The sequence below is a fragment of the Pongo pygmaeus genome, chromosome 6, assembly GCF_028885625.2.
Source record: "Pongo pygmaeus isolate AG05252 chromosome 6, NHGRI_mPonPyg2-v2.0_pri, whole genome shotgun sequence".
Lineage (NCBI taxonomy): Eukaryota > Metazoa > Chordata > Mammalia > Primates > Hominidae > Pongo > Pongo pygmaeus.
The window spans coordinates 148,989,619-149,008,940 of NC_072379.2; positions in this window are offsets into that span (position 1 = coordinate 148,989,619).

Below are 19,322 nucleotides of genomic sequence, written 5' to 3' on the forward strand. Positions count from 1 at the left end.
CTGATGTTTGCTATGTATTTTTTTTTAATTTAAGGTTAAATTGCTGGGTTTCTTCTTGATATTTAGATATAAGCATAGATATAATGCTTGTTAAAAATTATACTATTAGTTGAAGATATAAGAAAAGAAAAAAGGCTGAATATCAGATATCCGATACTCAGTTATCGGTTATCTGATATAAGAAAAATAAGGCTAAATATCAGATAATCTGATCAGTTAAGAGTATGAGTTTTGGCCGGGTGTGGTGGCTCATGCCTGTAATCCTAGCACTTTGGGAGGCTGAGGCAGGTGAATCACCTGAGGTCAGGAGTTTGAGACCATCCTGGCCAACATGGCGAAACCCCTGTCTCTACTAAAAATACAAAAATTAGCCTGGCATGGTGGCACATGCCTGTAATCCCAGCTACTCAGGAGGCTGAGGAAGGAAAATCACTTAAACCCAGGAGGTGGAGGTTGCAGTGAGCCAAGATCACACCACTGCACGATGGGAGTGAGACTCCATCTCAAAAAACAAACAAACAAACAAACAAAAAAGAGCATGAATTCATGACTTTACCTGTACCACATGAATTTTGATTTGTTATATCTTTGTTAACATTTGGTTCAAGATACTTTCTAATTTCTATTTTGATCTCTTCTTTTGTTTATAGGTTATTTGGAAGTGTATTGTTTGGCTTCCAAGAGGCTGGGGATTTCTAGTTATTTCTGTTTCTCATAACTTAGCCTAATTCAGCTACAATATGGTCTGAAAACATTCTCTATGATTTCAGTCCTCAAATTTGTGGCAACTTACTTTATATCACCAAATATTGTTAATTTTGATAAATGTTCTGTGTGCATTAAAAAATATAAAATGTGCTATTGTATGGTGCACTGTTCATTATATATCAAATAGGTCATATTTTCTGGTTGTGTTATTCAGATTCTTCATATGCTTAGCAACATTCTATTTGCCTGTCCTATTAGCTACAGAAAAAGGTGCATTAAAATCTGCCACTATGATTAAGGATATGTCTATTTCTATTTTTAGTTCTATCCATTTTTGTTTTATTTATTTTCACACTATATTTTTAGGTGCATTCAGATTTGGGATTATAATAGCTTCCTGCTAGATTGACCTCCTTATCATTTTTAAATATCCCCTTTGTCTGTAGAAACTCTTATCAAGTTAAAGTCTATTTTGCATCATATTAATATTGCTATACTAGCCTCTTTGGTTATTGTTTTTATGGTATATTTTTATTTATACTTTCACTTTCTGCTATATGTGACCCTACACTTAAGCTTCATCTAAGCAACTTACAGTGTGGTTTTGTTTTCTCATTCAGTCTGAAAATTTTATATTTTAATTGGAGTTTTAAATACTTTTATATTATTTAAAGTAATTGGGTTATTTACTTTCAGCACTGTAAAAATATTGTTTCATGTCACCTGGCTCCCATAATTTCTTTTGGCAAATCATCTGTTAATTGTAAAATTTGATTTTTTTTCCCTACAGACTGCTTTTTCAGATTTCTCTTCTTCTCTCTCTTTTTTTTTTTTTAAATTTTTCGTTGAGAGGAAGTCTCGTTCTGTCACCCAGGCTGGAGTGCAGTGGCACAATCTTGGCTCACTGCAACTTCCACCTCCTGTGTTCGAGTGATTCTCCTGCCTCAGCCTCTCAAGTAGCAGGGATTACAGGCACGTGCGACCAGGCCTGGCTAATTTTTGTATTTTTAGTAGAGATGGGGTTTCACCATGTTGGCCAGGCTGGTCTTGAACTCCTGACCTCAAGTGATCCGCCCACCTCGGCCCTACCAAAATGCTAGGCCTGGCTAATTTTTGTATTTTTAGTAGAGATGCGGTTTCACCATGTTGGCCAGGCTGGTCTTGAACTCCTGACCTCAAGTGATCTGCCCACCTCGGCCCTACCAAAATGCTAGGATTACAGAAGTGAGCCACCGCGCCTGGCGTCTTCCTCTCTTTTTAAAAATCGGTTTTTAAAACATATCTAGACATGGTTTCTTTTGGTTTTGTTTGTATGTTTTGTCTTCTGTCTTTTCCTCCATCACCTACAGACAGTGTTAATATTCTCCTTTGTTTTTATTTCCTTTTGGCTAACTGAATTTCTTAAATAAGTGTGTTGATATTTTTCATTAGTTTTGGAAAATGCTTGTCAATTATCCTTTCACATCTTGGTTTTGCTTCATTCACTTTCTTACCTCCTTTTGGAATTTCAGTGACATGTAAGAACTTTTAACTGTTTCCCATTTATATCCTATTTTCCTTTTCTTTTCATCCATTCTTTACCTTTCTGTGCTTCAGTTTAGATATTTTTCTGTTGATTTGTTTTTCTGTTCACTAATCCAGTGGTCCACTGTGACTAAGTTTCTGTGAAATGCACGTATTAAAATTTTAATGTTAAATATTGTAATTTTTGTTTTAGAATTTCCTTTGAATATTTTTTTTACAGATTAGAACATGAAATTCACACTTTTCTCACATTTTTTCTATGTTCTTGTTTTCCTAAATATATTATCAAAGTTATTTTAAATTCTATGATATCTAGATCACTTGCTTCTACTGTCTGTTTTTCTCTTGGTTTTGTTCATATTTCTCTGACTCTTGATATACCTAGTAATCTTTATTGAATGCCAGACATTGTGTATTAAAAGAATAAAGGCTCTCAATAAAATTGTCTACTAGACAAAATTCACCCTCCTCCTCCTCCTTCTCTTCCTGCTCCTCCTGCTCCCTCCTCCTCCTCCTTCTTCTGCTTCTGCTTCTTCTTTTCTGAAAGAAGGTAGAGTGGAGGGCTGATGATTTTAAACCAGTAAGGAAATGGTGGTCTCTCCTGCTAAGAAAAATGAATATGTAATTTTGGTAATGCTCCTTCTATCTGTGACTTGTCCCACTTTTTGAGTGTTGCCCTACCAGGTTTGCAATAAAAAACCTGGCAGGTCTTTGTCTTCTCAACCCTCAAATAGAGAGAAATCCACTCTTGTTTTTAGAGAGTTTGGGCTTATATTTCTAGATTCTTGCTTCATGGAGCTTCACAACTCAGCAATTTTCTTGAGGAGTGAAACCAGCTACGTATTTAAGGACTCTAAAGTCTCCATTTTTATGCTCCAGCATTGTACATCTGTTCAAAAGCTCCTTTGGTGTTCCTATTTCCTGATACCTGTATGCTGGTGCCAACATTGGGAGCTGAGCCTCTAGCTGGGCTTAGAATTGGCAAGTGTCCCAGAGAAAACAGTGGCTGCAGATCCTCAGTGTCAATTCACTACTTTCTTCAGGACTTTCATTCTCTCCTGGTGTGTTCTTTCCCCTTTCTCTACCCCAGGAATTTTCATCTTCTTAGTACCATGAAATTGTTATAAATTCTGTTCTTTTTACCAGAGATTTTCCTTAATTTTATAACCCCTTGTCCCACATAGTTTTAGAATTCTGAAAATGTCTAGAGGTAAAAAAAAACAGCTATATGTTTAATGTCCCCCAAGTCTACAGTCTTGTCACAGCAACGCTGAGTGACCAACAAAAGTTTCATTGGGTTTCCAGTACCTCAGCAGCAGCCCTATGCTTGGAACTAAGGCAGATTATCAGCCTGCACCCAAGATTGGAAAATGTTCCCAGGTAAAATGTGACTGCAGTCCAACAACTCACTTCCAAAAGGTTCTCCCCTCTCTGGAATTTTAGTTCTTCTAGTCCTTGCTGCTTCTGCAACTCTCTGATGCTTTTAAAATGTGAATTGCCTTTTTAAACTGGCTTTTCTAGCTTTCTTTGGCATGACACAAACTCCTTCATCCAACCTGAAAGAAAATTATACAAATGTGGTTTTAAGAATTATTTTGGGTAGAAATAGGAAAGCAACAAGTGAAAATGTCTGATGATAAAACTGAATTCCTTAGCTCCTATTTCCTTTTTTATTTTTAGGAAAGGAGTAGGATTATTTCTAAGTGAATACAGGAGGACAAAGAGATGGAAAGCCTGACAGGAGACCACCAAGCAGCTAGTGATTAGCTGAACTTTTCCCCCAGGAAGAGATTTGGTTCTTAACTATAAGTTTGGATGAATAGGCATCAAAATATAAACACTTGTTTAGCTTGTGGCATTACAGGTAATTTTACTTTTTTCTTGATGCTTATTTGTGTTTCCTAAGTTTTTAATCTTTGTAATATGTAATTTTACATATTGTTAAATCCTGTGAGGCACATTAGAGAGATTCAAAGAAGTTATGTTATTAGTATTTACATTGAAAGTATATTTCCTTGATAATCCAAATAATAAATTATTCCCCCAAGAATAAAACACTCCAGGGCAAAACCCCTTTGGGGGGCAACCCCCTTTGGGTCCCCTCCCATCATATAGGAGCTCTGTTTTCACCCTATTAAATCTTGCAACTGCACACTCTTCTGGTCCGTGTTTGTTATGGCTCGAGCTGAGCTTCCACTTGCCGTCCACCGCTGCTGTTTGCCACCATCGCAGACCTGCTGCTGACTTCCACCCCTCCGGATCTGGCAGGGTATCTGCTACGTTCCTGATCCAGCAAGGCACCCATTGCCACTCCCGACTGGGCTAAAGGCTCGCCATTGTTCCTTCATGTCTAAGTGCCCGGGTTCATCCTAATCAAGCTGAACATTACTCGCTGGGTTCCACATTCTCCTCCGTGACCCATGGCTTCTAATAGAGCTATAACACTCATCACATGGCCCAGGGTTCCATTCCTTGGAATCTGTGAGGCCAAGGACCCCAGGTCAGAGAACAAAAGGCTTGCTGCCATCTTGGGAGCAGCCTGCCCCATCTTGGGAGCTCTAAGAACAAAGATCCGCCGGTAACATTTGGTGGCCTGTACGGGGATTCTCCAAAGTGGTGAGTAATATCAGACCACTTTTGCTTGCTATTCCATCCTATCCTTCCTTAGAATTGGAGGAAAATGCCAGGCACCTGTTGGCCAGTTAAAAACAATTAGCGTGGCCACCAGACTAAAGACTCAGGTGTGAGGCTTCCTGGGAAAAGGCTTTCTAACAACCCCCAACCCTTATGGGTTGGGAGCATTGGTCTGCCTGGAACCAGCTTCTGCTTTCACAATTTTCCTGGGGAAGCCGAGGGTCGACTAGAGGCAGAAAGCTGTCATCCCAAACTCCTGGTATTGGCCAATCGAGATCACGGTGCAGCCAGAAGTCTCTACTCAACAATTGCCCATGCATGTGCCCCTATCTCTCCTTCTGACCCATACCTCCTGGGTCCTGACCATGACTTTCTTGAAAGTGTAGCCCCAAAATTCTTCTTACCTCTGATTCTACTTCCTCCAATCCCTGCCTCCTAGATACCAATGCTTCAGACTTTCACTTCCTCTCCCAAGTATTAGAGCAGGTTTTATCTCCAAAGGGATCCAAGGAAGCTCTAGGCTGTGTCCTTAGGAACCTACGCTATGAACCCAGGGAGTCTTGTCCCTGGTGTCCCTCCCAATTTAGGCATACAGCTCTTGACATGGGCAGTTATGTGGGACCCATTCCCCACCACCCTTTCCAGGGCCTTAGAACTGATAACCCAGTACTTTAACAACTGGAACTGGATCTACAACAACATAATAGATCAGGATGAAAATGAATTGAGTAAATTAAAGGGAGGCACATATTCCTATAGTGGCAAATGGGGGCAATGAGCAAATGTCCTTCCACTGTGTTTCCAAAATCCATCTACAAAGACAGAGAGGAGAGAAAGAGAGAGGAAAGAGAAGAGAGAGACAGAGGAGAGAGACAAAGAAAGAGAGAGGGAGTCAAAGAGAGAAAGTCAAAGAGAGAGACAGAAAGTCAGAGAGACAGAAAGTCAAAGAGAGAAACAAAGAGAAAAATAGAAGTAGTAAAGAAAAAAAAACCAGTGTACCCTATTCCTTTAAAAGCCAGGGTAAATTTAAAACCTATAGTTAATAATTGAAGGTCTTCTCGGTGACCCTATAACACTCCAATACCACCTTGTTGTCAGTGTAAACAAGGGCATAGCTCAAAAGCACTGAGGCCGCTGACAACCCGTAGCCTTCCCATCAAAAATCCTTAACCCAGTAACCCGCAGATGGGCCAAATGCTTTCAGTTGGTAGCGGCAACTGCATTGTTAAAAGTAGAAAAATAACCTTTAGAGGAAACCTCATTGTGAGCACACCTCACCAGTTCAGAGCTATCCTAAGTCAAAAAAGCAAAAAGGTAGCTTACTAACTCAAAAATCTTAAAGTATGGGGCTATTCTGTTAGAAAAAGGCGATTTAACACTAACCACTGAAAATTCCCTTAACCCAGAAGATTTCCTAACAGAGGATTTAAATCTTAATTACCATACAAAGCTCCAACCAGACCTAGGAGGAACTCCCTTCAGGACAGGATGATAGATGGTTTCTCCCGGGTGATTGAGAAAAAAACCACAATGGGTATTCAGTAATTGATAAGGAGATGCTTGTGGAAGCAGAGTTAGGAGAATTGCCCAATAATTGGTCTGTGCAAGCTGTTTGCACTCAGCCTAGCCTTAAAGTACTTACAGAATCAAAAAAACTCTCTCAATCCTGACTCAAAAGGTTACCTAAATCCTCCTGAAATGAATTTGCATAAGAACTGTTGTTTATGGGAATGCATCTTGATGGGGCAGCTGGGTTGTTACAAAATACTCAGGAACCCAGCCCAGCTCTAGGACTCACCCCTGAGCACAAAGGCAACGTTGGGCACGCTGGTTAAGGATCACTAGAATCCAGCAGCCCGGACCCCTTTCTTTGTGGTCAAGAAAGGCAAGAAAAGGGGTGCAGACTGCTACATCAGTGAGCGTAACTAATCTGATAAGCAGAGGTCCATGGGTGGTTACGCACCCTGGAAAGGAATAAGCATTAGGACCACAGAGGATGCTATAGGACTAATGCTCATCAGAAAATGACTAGGGGTGCTGGCATCCCTATGTTCTTTTTTCAGATGGGAAACATTCCCCTGAAAAGAAAAACGCCCCTAAGATGCATTCTGGAGAATTCGGCCCAGTCAGAGTGCATGTAACTTTTTCCCTGTCAGACTTGAGGCAAATTAAAATAGACCTAGGTAAATTCTCAGATAACCCTGATGGCTATATTGATGTTTTACAAGGGTTAGGACAATCCTTTGATCTGACATGGCGAGATATAATGTTACTGCTAGATCAGACACTAACCCCAAATGAGAAAAGTGCCGCCAAAACTGCAGCCCAAGAGTTTGGCGATCTCTGGTATCTCAGTCAGGTCAAGGATAAGATGACAACACAGGAAAGAGAACAATTCCCTACAGGCCAGCAGGCAGTTCCCAGTGTAGACCCTCACTGGGATGCAGAATCAGAACATGGAGATTGGTGCCGCAGACATTTGCTAACTTGCATGCTGGAAGGACTGAGGAAAACTAGGAAGAAGCCTATGAATTACTCAATGATGTCCACTATAACACAGGGAAAGAAAGAAAATCCTACCGCCTTTCTGGAGAAACTAAGGGAGGCATTGAGGAAGCATATCTCTTTGTCACCTGATTCTATTGAAGGCCAACTAATCTTAAAGGGTAAGTTTGTCACTCAGCCAGTTGCAGACATTAGAAAAAAACTTCAAAAGTCCGCCTTAGGCCCAGAGCAAAACTTAGAAATCCTATTGAACTTGGCAACCTCGGTTTTTTATAATAGAGATCAGGAGGAGCAGGTGGAACAGGACAAATGGGATAAAAAGAAGGCCACCGCTTTAGTCACGGCCCTCAGGAAAGCGGACTTTGGAGACTCTGGAACAGGGAAAGGCTGGGCAAATCGAATGCCTAATAGGGCTTGCTTCCAGTGTGGTTTGCAATGACACTTTAAAAAAGATTGTCCAAATAGAAAAAAGCCGCCTCCTCGTCCATGCCCCTTATGTCAAGGGAATCACTGGAAGGCTCACTGCCCCAGGGGACGAAGGTCCTCTGACAAGGGAATCACTGGAAGGCCCGCTGCCCCAGGGGATGAAGGTCCTCTGACAAGGGAATCACTGGAAAGCCCACTGCCTCAGGGGACGAAAGTCCTCTGAGTCAGAAGCCACTAACAAGATGATCCAGCAGCAGGACTGAGGGTGCCTGGGGCAAGTGCCAGCCCATGCCATCACCCTCACAGAGCCCCGGGTATGCTTGACCGTTGAGGGCCAGGAGGTTAACTGTTTCCTAGACACTGGTGCAGCCTTCTTAGTCTTACTGTCCTGTCCTGGACAACTATCTTCCAGATCGGTCACTATCCGAGGGGTCCTAGGACAAGCAGTCACTAGATACTTCTCCCAGCCCCTAAGCTGTGACTGGGGAACTTTACTCTTTTCACATGCCTTTCTAATTATTCCTGAAAGCCCCACTCCTTTGTTAGGGAGAGACATTCTAGCAAAAGCAGGGGCCATTATACACCTGAACGTAGGAGAAGGAAAAAGGGTAAATATATATACAGACTCTAAGTATGCTTACATAGTCCTCCATGCCCACGCAGCAATATAGAGAGAAAGGGAATTCCTAACTTCCGAGGGAACACCTATCAAACATCAGGAAGCCATTAGGAGATTCTTATTGGCTGTACAGGAACCTAAAGAGGTGGCAGTCTTACACTGCCAGGGTGATCAGAAAGGAAAGGAAAGGGAAATAGAAGGGAACCACCAAGCGGATATTGAAGCCAAAAGAGCCGCAAGGTGGGACCTTCCATTAGAAATGTTTATAGAAGGACCCCTAGTATGGGGTAATCCCCTCCAGGAAACCAAGCCCCAGTACTCAGCAGAAGAAACAGAATGGGGAACCTCACGAGGACATAGTTTCCTCCCCTCAGGATGGCTAGCCACCGAAGAAGGAAAAATACTTTTGCCTGCAGCTAACCAATGGAAATTACTTAAAACCCTTCACCAGACCTTTCACTTAGGCATTGATAGCACCCATTGGATGGCCAAATCATTATTTACTGGACCAGGACTTTTCAAAACTATCAAGCAGATAGTCAGGGCCTGCAAAGTATGCCAAAGAAATAATCCCCTGCACTGCAGGCCATACATTTCAATCCCTGTATCTTTAACTTTCTTGTTAAGTTTGTCTCTTCCAGAATCAAAGGTGTAAAACTACAAATGGTTTTTCAAATGGAGCCCCAGATGCAGTCCATGACTAAGATCTACCACGGACCCCTGGACCGGCCTGCTAGCCCATGCTCCAATGTTGATGACATCGAAGGCACCCCTCCTGAGGAAACCTCAACTGCAAGACCCTTACTATGCCCCAATTCAGCAGGAAGCAGTTAAGAGCTGTCGGTGGCCAACCTCCCCAACAGCACTTGGGTTTTCCTGTTGAGAGGGGGTACTGAGAGACAGGACTAGCTGGATTTCCTAGGCCTAGCTGGGGAGGGTGACAGCATCTACCTTTAAACACGGGGCTTGTAACTCAGCTTACACCCGACCAATCAGGTAGTAAAGAGGGCTCACTAAAATACAAATTAGGCTAAAAGTAGGAGGTAAAGAAATAGTCAAATCATATATTGCCTGAGAGCACAGGGGGAGGGACAATGATCAGGATATAAACCCCAGGCATTCGAGCAGGGAGCAGCAACCCCCTTTGGGTCCCCTCCTTTATATGGGAGCTCTGTTTTCACTCTATTAAATCTTGCAACTGCACTCTTCTGGTCTGTGTTTGTTACGGCTCGAGCTGAGCTTTCACTTGCTGTCCACCACTGCTGTTTGCTGCCGTCCCAGACCCGCCGTTGACTTCCACCCTTCTGGATCCAGCAGGTGTCCGTTGCACTCTTGATCCAGCGAGGTGCCCATTGCCGCTCCTGATTGGGCTAAAGGCTCGCCATTGTTCCTGCACAGCTAAGTGCCCGACTTCGTCCTAGTTGAGCTGAACACTAGTCGGTGGGTTCCATGGTTCTCTTCTGTGACCCACAGCTTCTAATAGAGCTATAACACTCACCACATGGCCCAAGGTTCCATTCCTTGGAATCTGTGAGGCCAAGAACCTCAGGTCAGAGAACAAAAGGTGTGCTGCCATCTTGGGAGCGGCCCATCCCATCTTGGGAGCCACCCGCCACCATCTTGGGAGCTCTAAGAAGAAAAACCCGCCCGTAACACGGTTCCAATCCAAGATCTACCTGGTCTAATTTCAAGACAAAAACTCTTTCTCTGAAGGAGAATTGCCACTTGCTGAATAAGGCATTGATTTGTACCAAGAATTTGCAATCCTCCCTGGTGATTGTCCCGTCCTGGCTTGTCACAGGTCCCTTTCAGTATCCTGAGTGGCCACAGACACTGAACACTGAGATCTATTGGGTATTAGAATCAAATGGCAGAAGTGACCCAGCTAGAGAGTCTTCCCCTGTTCTTGGCCCCACTTAATTCTCGCACACAAAGGCTCCAATTTCTCCATATCCTTTCCAACACCTATAAATGGGCTGAGAAAGTACAAACAAATGTAGTGTAGGCAATTTCCCCCCACCCCACCAAAGCAAAGAGGCTTATCAAATACTATGCCTCTCTCTTAGTGTTAATGATGGCTGTGGGAAGGGTTAGGGCAATGTTTACCAATTCATCATTCACATGATAGGAGTAACCTGACAATCCCCAAACCACTAGATACCCAGAAACCTCACTAAGGTGTCAGGTACTTGTTATTTTATGCAATTTTTCTCCCATTCCCTGGCACTCTTGTGACTTATCAGGGCATCTAGACTAGTTTATATTTGGTATTCTCTGGGTCCTAGAAGAATACTATCAATATGTAGGCACACTGTGGTGTCCTATGGGATAATGGCTAAGTTCCCTGTGGACCAAATTGTGGCACTAAACTAGAGTCAATGTAACTCAGGGGCAAGACAGTGAAGATGCACCTAAAAAGCAAAAACAAATTGCTTCTAAAGCCTTCTGCTTACTAGTATTGAGACAATATACACTAAATCAATATTTAATTTGGCAGACAGAATTGGGATTACCACATAACTATTCATTATAAACCATCCCCATTCTCTAAGGCCCATCTATTTTCACCACTAAGTGGTAGACACAAATTGACAGGTGTTTGAAATATCCATCCTTGCAACTTTCAACTCTTTAATGGTAGCTCCCATTTCTGAGACTTCTTCAGTAATGTGGCATTGATTTTCTTTTTCAATTTTTTTATTGTGGTAAATTACATTTACCATTTTAACTGTAAGTTCAGTGATATTAATTACATTCATAATGCTGTGCAACCACCACAACTATCCATCTCCAAAACTCTTTTCATCTTGTAAAACTGAAACCCTACATCCATTAAATAGTAACTTCCCATTTCCTCCTCCTCTGAACTCCTAGCAACCACCATTCTACTTTGTTTCTATGACTTTGACTACTCTAAGTAGCTCATGTATGTGGAATAATAAAGTATTTGTATTTTTGTGACTGTTGTATTTTACTTAGCATAATGTCCTTGAGGTTCATCCATGTTGTAGCATATGTCAGAATTTCCATCTTTTTAAAGGCTGAGTAGTATTCCATTGTATGTATTTACTACATTTTGCTTATTCATTCATTCATCAATGGACAGTTTGGTTGCTTCCACATTTTAGCTATTGTAAATAATGATGCTATAAACATAAGTGTACAAATATCTCTTCAAGACCCTGCTTTCAATTCTTTTGGGTATTACTCAGAAATGAATTGCTTGATCATACAATAATTCAATTTTTAATTATTATAGGAACCATCATACTGTTTTCCACAGTGGCTTTACCATTTTACATTCCCAAAGATGGTACGTAAAGGCTCCAATTTCTCCATATCCTCTCCAACACTTGTTATTTTCTGTTTTTGTAATAGTAGCCATCTTAATGGGTGTGAGGTGGTATTTCATGGTGATATTTCATGCATTTCTCTAATGATTACTGATGTTGAGTGTCTTCATGTGATTATTGGCCATCTGCATATCTGTTTTGTAGAAATATCTATTCAAGTCCTTTGTCTATTTTTTAATTGGGTTTTTTGTTGTTGAGCTTTAGGAGCTATCTATATACTCTAGATATTAATCCCTTACCAGACTTATAATTCGCAAATATTTTATTTTATCCCATTCTGTGAGTTGGCTTTTTACTCTATGGATAGGTGTTTTTTTTGTTTGTTTTTTTTTTGAGATGGAGTCTTGCTCTTGTTGCCCAGGCTGGAGTGCAATGGCACGATCTTGGCTCACTGCAACCTCTGCTTCCCAGGTTCCAGTGATTCTCCTGCCTCAGCCTCCCAAGTATCTGGGATTACAGGCACTTGCCACCAAGCCCGGCTAATTTTTGTATTTTTAGTAGAGACGGGGTTTTCCCATGTTGGCCAGGCTGGTCTCGAACTCCTGACCTCATGATCTGCCTGTCTCAGCCTCCCAAAGTGCTGGGATTACAGGCATGAGCCACCGCACCCGGCCTGGATAGTGTCTTTTGATGCACACAATTTCAAATTTGTCATGCAGTTCAATTTGTCCATTATTTCTTTTGTTGTCTGTGCCTTTGTTATCATATCCAAGAAATCACTGCCAAATCTAATGTTGTAAAGTTTTTATCCCATATGTGCTTCTAAGAGTTCTATTCTTTTAGTTTTACATTTAGGTCTTGATCCATTTTGAGCTAATTTTTGTATATGATGTAATAATGAAGTTAATAACTTCTAGGATATTTCTAGGATATCTATTCTATTCCATTGGCCTATATATCTATCTTTTTGCCAATAACACAATTTTGATTATTGTAGCTTTGCAGTGAGTTTTGTCATGAAGTATGAGTCCTCCAACTTTGTTCTTTTTCAAGATCATTATAGCTATTTGGGGTCCCTTGAGATTTCATAGGAACTTTAGGATATATTTTTCTATTTGTGAAAAACAAAAGCTTTTGGGATTTTGATGGGATTTTTGGTGATTTTAATCTACAGATAATTGCATTGTATCTGTAGATTTTTGGGGGTAGTATTAACATCTTAACAATATTTCTTCCAATCTATAAACACGGGATGAGTGTTTCCATTTACTTACATCATCTTTAACTACTTTCAGCAAAGTTTTTCTAGTTGTTTTTTCTAAAACCCTAAAACTTCCAAGGCCATGTCTTTTGCCACCTTGGTTAATTCCTATTTTATTCTTTTTGAAACTATTATAAATGGAATTGTTTTCATAATTTCCTTTCCAGATTGCTCATTGTTAGTGTATAGAAATGCAAGTGATTATTGTATGTTGGCTTTGTATCCTGCTATTTTGCTGAATTCATTTATTAGTTCTAACAGTTTTTGTGGAATCTTCAGGATTTTCTACATATAGATCATACCATCTTTAAGCAGAGATAATTTTATTTCTTCCTTTCCGACTTGGATACCTTTTATTCCTTTTCCGTGACTAATTGCTCTGGCTAGAACTTCCAAGACTACATTGAATAGAAGTGGTGAAAGTGAGCATTCTTTTCTTATTGCTGATCTTAGAGGAAAAGGTTTCAGTCTTTTAACATTGACTATGATGTTTGCTGTGGGTTTTTCACATACGGCTTTTATTGTGCTGAAGTAGTTTCCTTCTATTCCTAGTTTGTTCAGTGTTTTTTAAATCATGAAAGGATGCTGAATTTTGTCAAATGCTTTTTCTGCATTAATCAAGATGATCACATGGGTTTTTTTTTCCTTTATTCTATTAATGTGATATAATGATTGATTTTCATATGTTGAACCATCCTTGCATTCCAAAAATAAATCCCCCTTTGTCACTTTGTCATGGTGTATAATCCTTTTAATATGCTGCTGAATGTAATTTGCTAGTATTTTGTTGAGGATATTTGCATTAATGTTCATAAGGCATATTGTATGTAGATTTCTTTTCTCATAGTGTCTTTGTCTGGCTTTCCTAACAAGCGTCACGTTATTCTACCTGGAGGTAGTGTCAGATTTCACAGGGTAAGGGCTCAGTCTCATGAGACTGACCCCACTTCATATGCTAATGGAAAGTCCCAGACTGCAACCTGTGCTTCTGACTGCCAGCTATAAATCAGGATTCCTATGACCCCCTCCTCAGGTTCAATAATTTGCTGGATGGCTAACAGAGATCAGATAAATGCTTTACTTATGTTTTCCCATTTATTATAAAGGATACAACTCAGGAACAGCCAAATAGAAGAGATGCAAAGGGCTAGATATAGGCATGAGCTTCCATGCCCTCTCCAGATGTGCCATCCTCCAGGCACTTACAGGTGTTCCGCAATCCAGAAGCTCTCTGAACTCTGTCCTTTGGGGTTTTTATGTAGGCTTCATTACATAGGCATGATTGATTAAATCATTGGCCATTGGTGATCAACTCAACCTTCAACCCCTCTCCCCTTTCTGGAGGTCAGGGGGTGGGGCTGACAGTTCCCACTCTCAAATGACATAATTGGTCCCCTGGCAATCAACCCCCAGACTGAGGCTATCCGTGAGCCCCAAACAACCAGTCATCTTATTAGCATACAAAAAGACACACATTACTTCAGAGATTCCAAGGGTTTTAGGAGATTTATGCCAGGAAGGGGAAAAGTCGACCAAGTATGTATTTTTAATTTTGTCACAGTCCTTATAAGAAGAGAAAAAGACTAGAGCTCACTCTCTCTGCCAGGTAAGGATACAGCAAGAAAGTGTCCCTCTGTAAGCCAAGAGAGGGCCCACATCAAGAACTGAATTGGGCAGCATCTTTGTTACTAGAAAAAGATCCCAATCCAGACCCCAAGAAATGGTTTTTGGCTCTCAAACAAGAAAGAATTCAGGGTGAGTCCACAGAGTAAAGTGAAAGTGAGTTTCTCAGAGAAGGAAGAAACAAAACAAAAGAATGGCTACTCCATAGGCAGAGCAGCCCCAAGGGCGGCTGGTTGGTTATTCTTATGGTTATTTCTTGATTATATGCTAAACAAGGGGTGAATTATTCATGAGTTTTCCAAAAGAGTGGTGGGCAATTCCCAGAACTAAGGATTTCTCTCATTTTTAAACAACATAGGGTAACTTCCAGACATTGCCATAGCATTTGTAAACTGTGATGGTGCTAGTGGGAGTATCTTTTAACATTCTGATGCATTATAATAAGCATATAATGAGCAGTGAGGACCACCAGAGGTCACCTTCATTACTATCTTGGTTTTGGCAGGTTTTGGCTGGCTTCTTCACTGCATTCTGTTTTATCAGCAGGGTCTTTGTGACCTGTACCTTGTGTTGACCTCCTCTCCCATCCTGTGATAAGAATTCCCAGGAATGCAGCCCAGCAGTTCTCAGTCTCATTTTACCCAGCCCCTATTCAAGAGTCACTCTGGTTTGAACTCCTCTGACATATTTCCCCCTCTCCCTTTTATAAGGGAACCTTTAATTTTAAGGGTTGCAGAGGGATAAAGCTCCATATTCTATAGCTTCTTCAAGCTGAATAGGGGTGGTGATACTTCTTCCTATTAGGTCTCTTGTATTCAGAGTAGGGAGGAATTCAGTCAGAAAGCAACAGTATGGTGAAGGTCATTCATAACTCTGAATCCCAACAAAAGATGGTATCTAGAAGCTTAATAAGTGTTCAATTTAAGAAAACATTGACTAAGGTTATCCTGCATTCTTACATGAATGCAGTAATATAAGTCAATAAGAAGGCTTTTCATGAACTGGAAAACTGTTGGAACCAAGCTAATATAAGGTTGCTAGCCAATTCTAATACATGCCCAGAATAAGAATACTTATCCAGATTTTTACATTACCCATCCCTCTTGTTTCCTCTGAGCAGCACCCAGAGATCACTGATTGGTTCACAGGATAATCAGGGTCAGTCTTAATTGCAGAAAAAAACTCAAAAACAATAGATGAGACTAGAATCTAATAAGAGGTGTATCATAGTTTTTGAAACATAGTTTTTCTCTATCTAGTCCCCATTTTTATTTTTAAAAAATCATGGCAAGACTGATTCGTTTACAAAATAAGCTTTAGTCTTATTATACTTGGGCTGATTATTTGCATAAAGAACAGCAAGAATAATTATGTGCCATATATGCTCCTTTTAAATTGGCTTTGGTGGAACTTTGTTCTATTAAAAAAAAAAAAAAGAAAATCTCCTATTAGACTTTTTAAAGCCATGAGCACAACCATGTGTTTGTGTCTGCAAGTACCTGCATGAGCTGGGTAAATTCTTCTTCTCTTGAGGTACCAAAATAACTTGGGGGCTGCTGAGCCTGTCAGAAAGTGACATTCTTTACTTACTGCAGGTCAGGAAACTTGTACAGAGATTTCATATGCAAAGTATGAGACCAGTTTTCCCAAGGGGCTTTTACTGGCTCTATAAGCCAACTTGGATTCCTTAAAGCAGTATGTTTGTATCTGAAAGCATGCCATTCCAGTCAAAGCCTCGTAAAATAACCAGTGTCTCCAATTGTGTCCTGTTATAAAAGAAAACAGATTCTTATAGCCCTTATGTAAAAAACTACATTGTCATACACTGAAGGTTTTAACATGAAGCTTTATCCTATCTAACTTAAAACAACATTTTAACCCTCTAAACTAGGCAAAACAACGACAACAACAACCCACATTCCTATGCCTTATTATAATCTTTTACCAAAAACACATTTTACTTTCCTTATACACCTTGCATGTAAAACTATTTCTCCAGTAGTCTTAATTATATATGTTACAATATTTACTCTTAGCAACTTTTATTTTTGGTGAGAAACCTGTTAAGTAAGCAATTTTCATTATGTACCACGTGTGGAGCCCGGGACACCAGACAGAAGTGCAGAAAAAATCTGACTCTTTCCATCCCATAGTGAGCATGGCCAACTCCACATGTCCCCAGGCCTTAGCTAGAATTTAATGGGTCCAAAACAGGAAGTTGAACAATTATCAAAAGTCAAAGAAGCAGTTTATGTAGCTTAGTAAACACAGTATATGACCTGCCTAATCTAGACCAAATATCTAAATTTTGAAGACATTTTAATTTCACCAATAATTTTTAAAACTATTTCCTAAAGATTACTAAAGTCACATGAACTAAAAGGCATTAAATTTTCTATTTTTCTGACAAGATATTTGAATTAAGTGCTTACTATTTTTAAGTCAATTAATCAGAGCTCTTTCATTTTTTAATAGCAAAACATCACACACAACACATAAATACATAGACAGACAGACAGAAGCAGATCTGGTATTGTTTCAAAGCTTTTCTTTCCTATTTTCATGCTGAATTCTGGGTCCCCAAAAAGAGGGAAGTGCTACAGGACCAGAAAGTGCAATGCTTTTACTATGCATTTTACTTCCAGGCCATTCCCCTGAAGCTGGTGGGCAACTCAAAGCCAATCAGCTCATCTCCTGTAGGACTTTTACCTCTCTGGGGGTGGGGGTGGGGAATGTTTTCATACTTTCTAGGTGGCCAAAAGTATGCTCCTCTGATCCACACATGCAAAGAGCCAAGTATCCCCCCATAACTGCCATTATCCATCTCTAAAAGTATATTTTCTACCTAGCTATTACATACTAAAACTAAAAGCTCTCTCATAGTGCTAAGTAATTTCTGATATCCCCAAAAGTAAAAAAATGCTAGGTAGCACAATGCAAAACAGAACAGAGCTTCAGATTTTGAGAGGCATCTATCCACTTTCAATTTCTGGGGTTCCAGGAGGAAACTAGAGGTTTTTCCAAAAACAGGGACTGTGGCACCTCCTCTGTTTTTCCCGAGGAGTCCCAGGCTGTTAGAAATTATCTTAGGTCCCTTCATATGAGCATCAAGAGTGGCAAGATGACAAAACGGAGAAAAATAATTCAGTGTACTCAGAAAAAAAAAAACTTTTTTCAGAAAAACAAGATCCAAGAAGAGAAGAAAACATAAATGCCTCTTAAATATATGTATAGCTTGGATATCTGTTTTTAATTAAGCTGACTTTTAACCAAATCTCTTATTCCCAGACTCCATCCGGGACGAAGAGCCAACATTTCTGGCTTTTCAATTTTACTAAAGGTAACCTCTGAGGTGAAACCAATAAGCCTAACTAAGGTGTATAAGTTATACCTTAAGTTATACCGTAAGTTATGACTTAACCATGGTATAAAAGATATTTTGTAAGAAGTGGTAAGCAGTTTTTACAAGATCTAGAATCTCCAAAGGTAGCTCAGAGAAAAGAAAATTTAAGATAGGAAGTTAGAAGTTGTTCACACAGGGGAAAATAATCAATAAATGGCAAAAATCACACACATAGGCCTGGTGCGGTAGCTCATGCTTGTAATCCTGACACTTTGGGAGGCCAAGGCAGGCAGATCACCTGAGGTCGGGAGTTCGAGACCAGCCTGACCAACATGAAGAAACCCCATCTCTACTAAAAATACAAAATTAGCTGGGCATGGTGGTGCATGCCTGTAATCCCAGCTACGCGGGAGGCTGAGGCAGGAGAATCACTTGAACCCAGGAGGCGGAGGTTGCAGTGAGTCAAGATCGCCCCATTGCACCCCAGCTTGGGCAACAAGAGCGAAACTCACTCTCAAAACCAAAACAAAACAAAACAAAAAAAATCACACATATGTCAAACCAGAAATGACTCATTCCCTAAGCTGGGAGTTGAACCTGGGATACCACTGTAAGAAGACAAAGCCTTAGCTACTGAGCTATAGCATTCAGTTGTTTCTAGTATACTTCCCAGCAGGAGCCTAGAGTAGCCAATCTTGAGCTTGCAAAGGTTTTTTACTGTTCAAGATAATTTTTTGGGCTAACTATGACATGAACCTCCAAAGTCCCATCCTCCAGTTGGTAGAAGTCAAAAGAAAGTACTTCCACATAGTCACAAGGTCAAGCTCCCAAGGACATAAAACAAAACAAGAGGAAAATCTCATCCAGTTTTTGTTTCAGGGACCTGCAGCAAAGTTTGTAACTGACCAGTTTGCTAGGTTGGCTTGAACAGTGGGCTTGGGTCCTACACCCACATTTTATCCTTTGGTATCCCTTTTTATGATAGAACAACACAGACAAATTCATAGCACAAAGTACACCAGATTTGCTACAGCCTAAGAATAGCTTCACAAACCCTTTTTCCCATTAGTCAAAACCTTGCAGAGGAGACAATGACTTTTATCATTCATTCAACTGGTTTACCTAGAAAGAGAGAGGCCAGAAGTCTGGTTGGTAAGAAATTCTTGCCCTATTGCCAGCATGCTAGGTTTCTGGGTTCCCTTTCTCTAAGTGGCTCTGATGGCCTTGCTTGTTGCACCATAGCTATGGGGGTTAAATCACATTACAAAGGAACCATAGGCAAAAAGCCTCTCAATTTTGCAAGACGCCACCCAACTGGCTGCATAGGGAAACCAAATTAACGTTTTCCTTTCCAGTTGGAGCAGAATATGTGTGACAAAACATAGA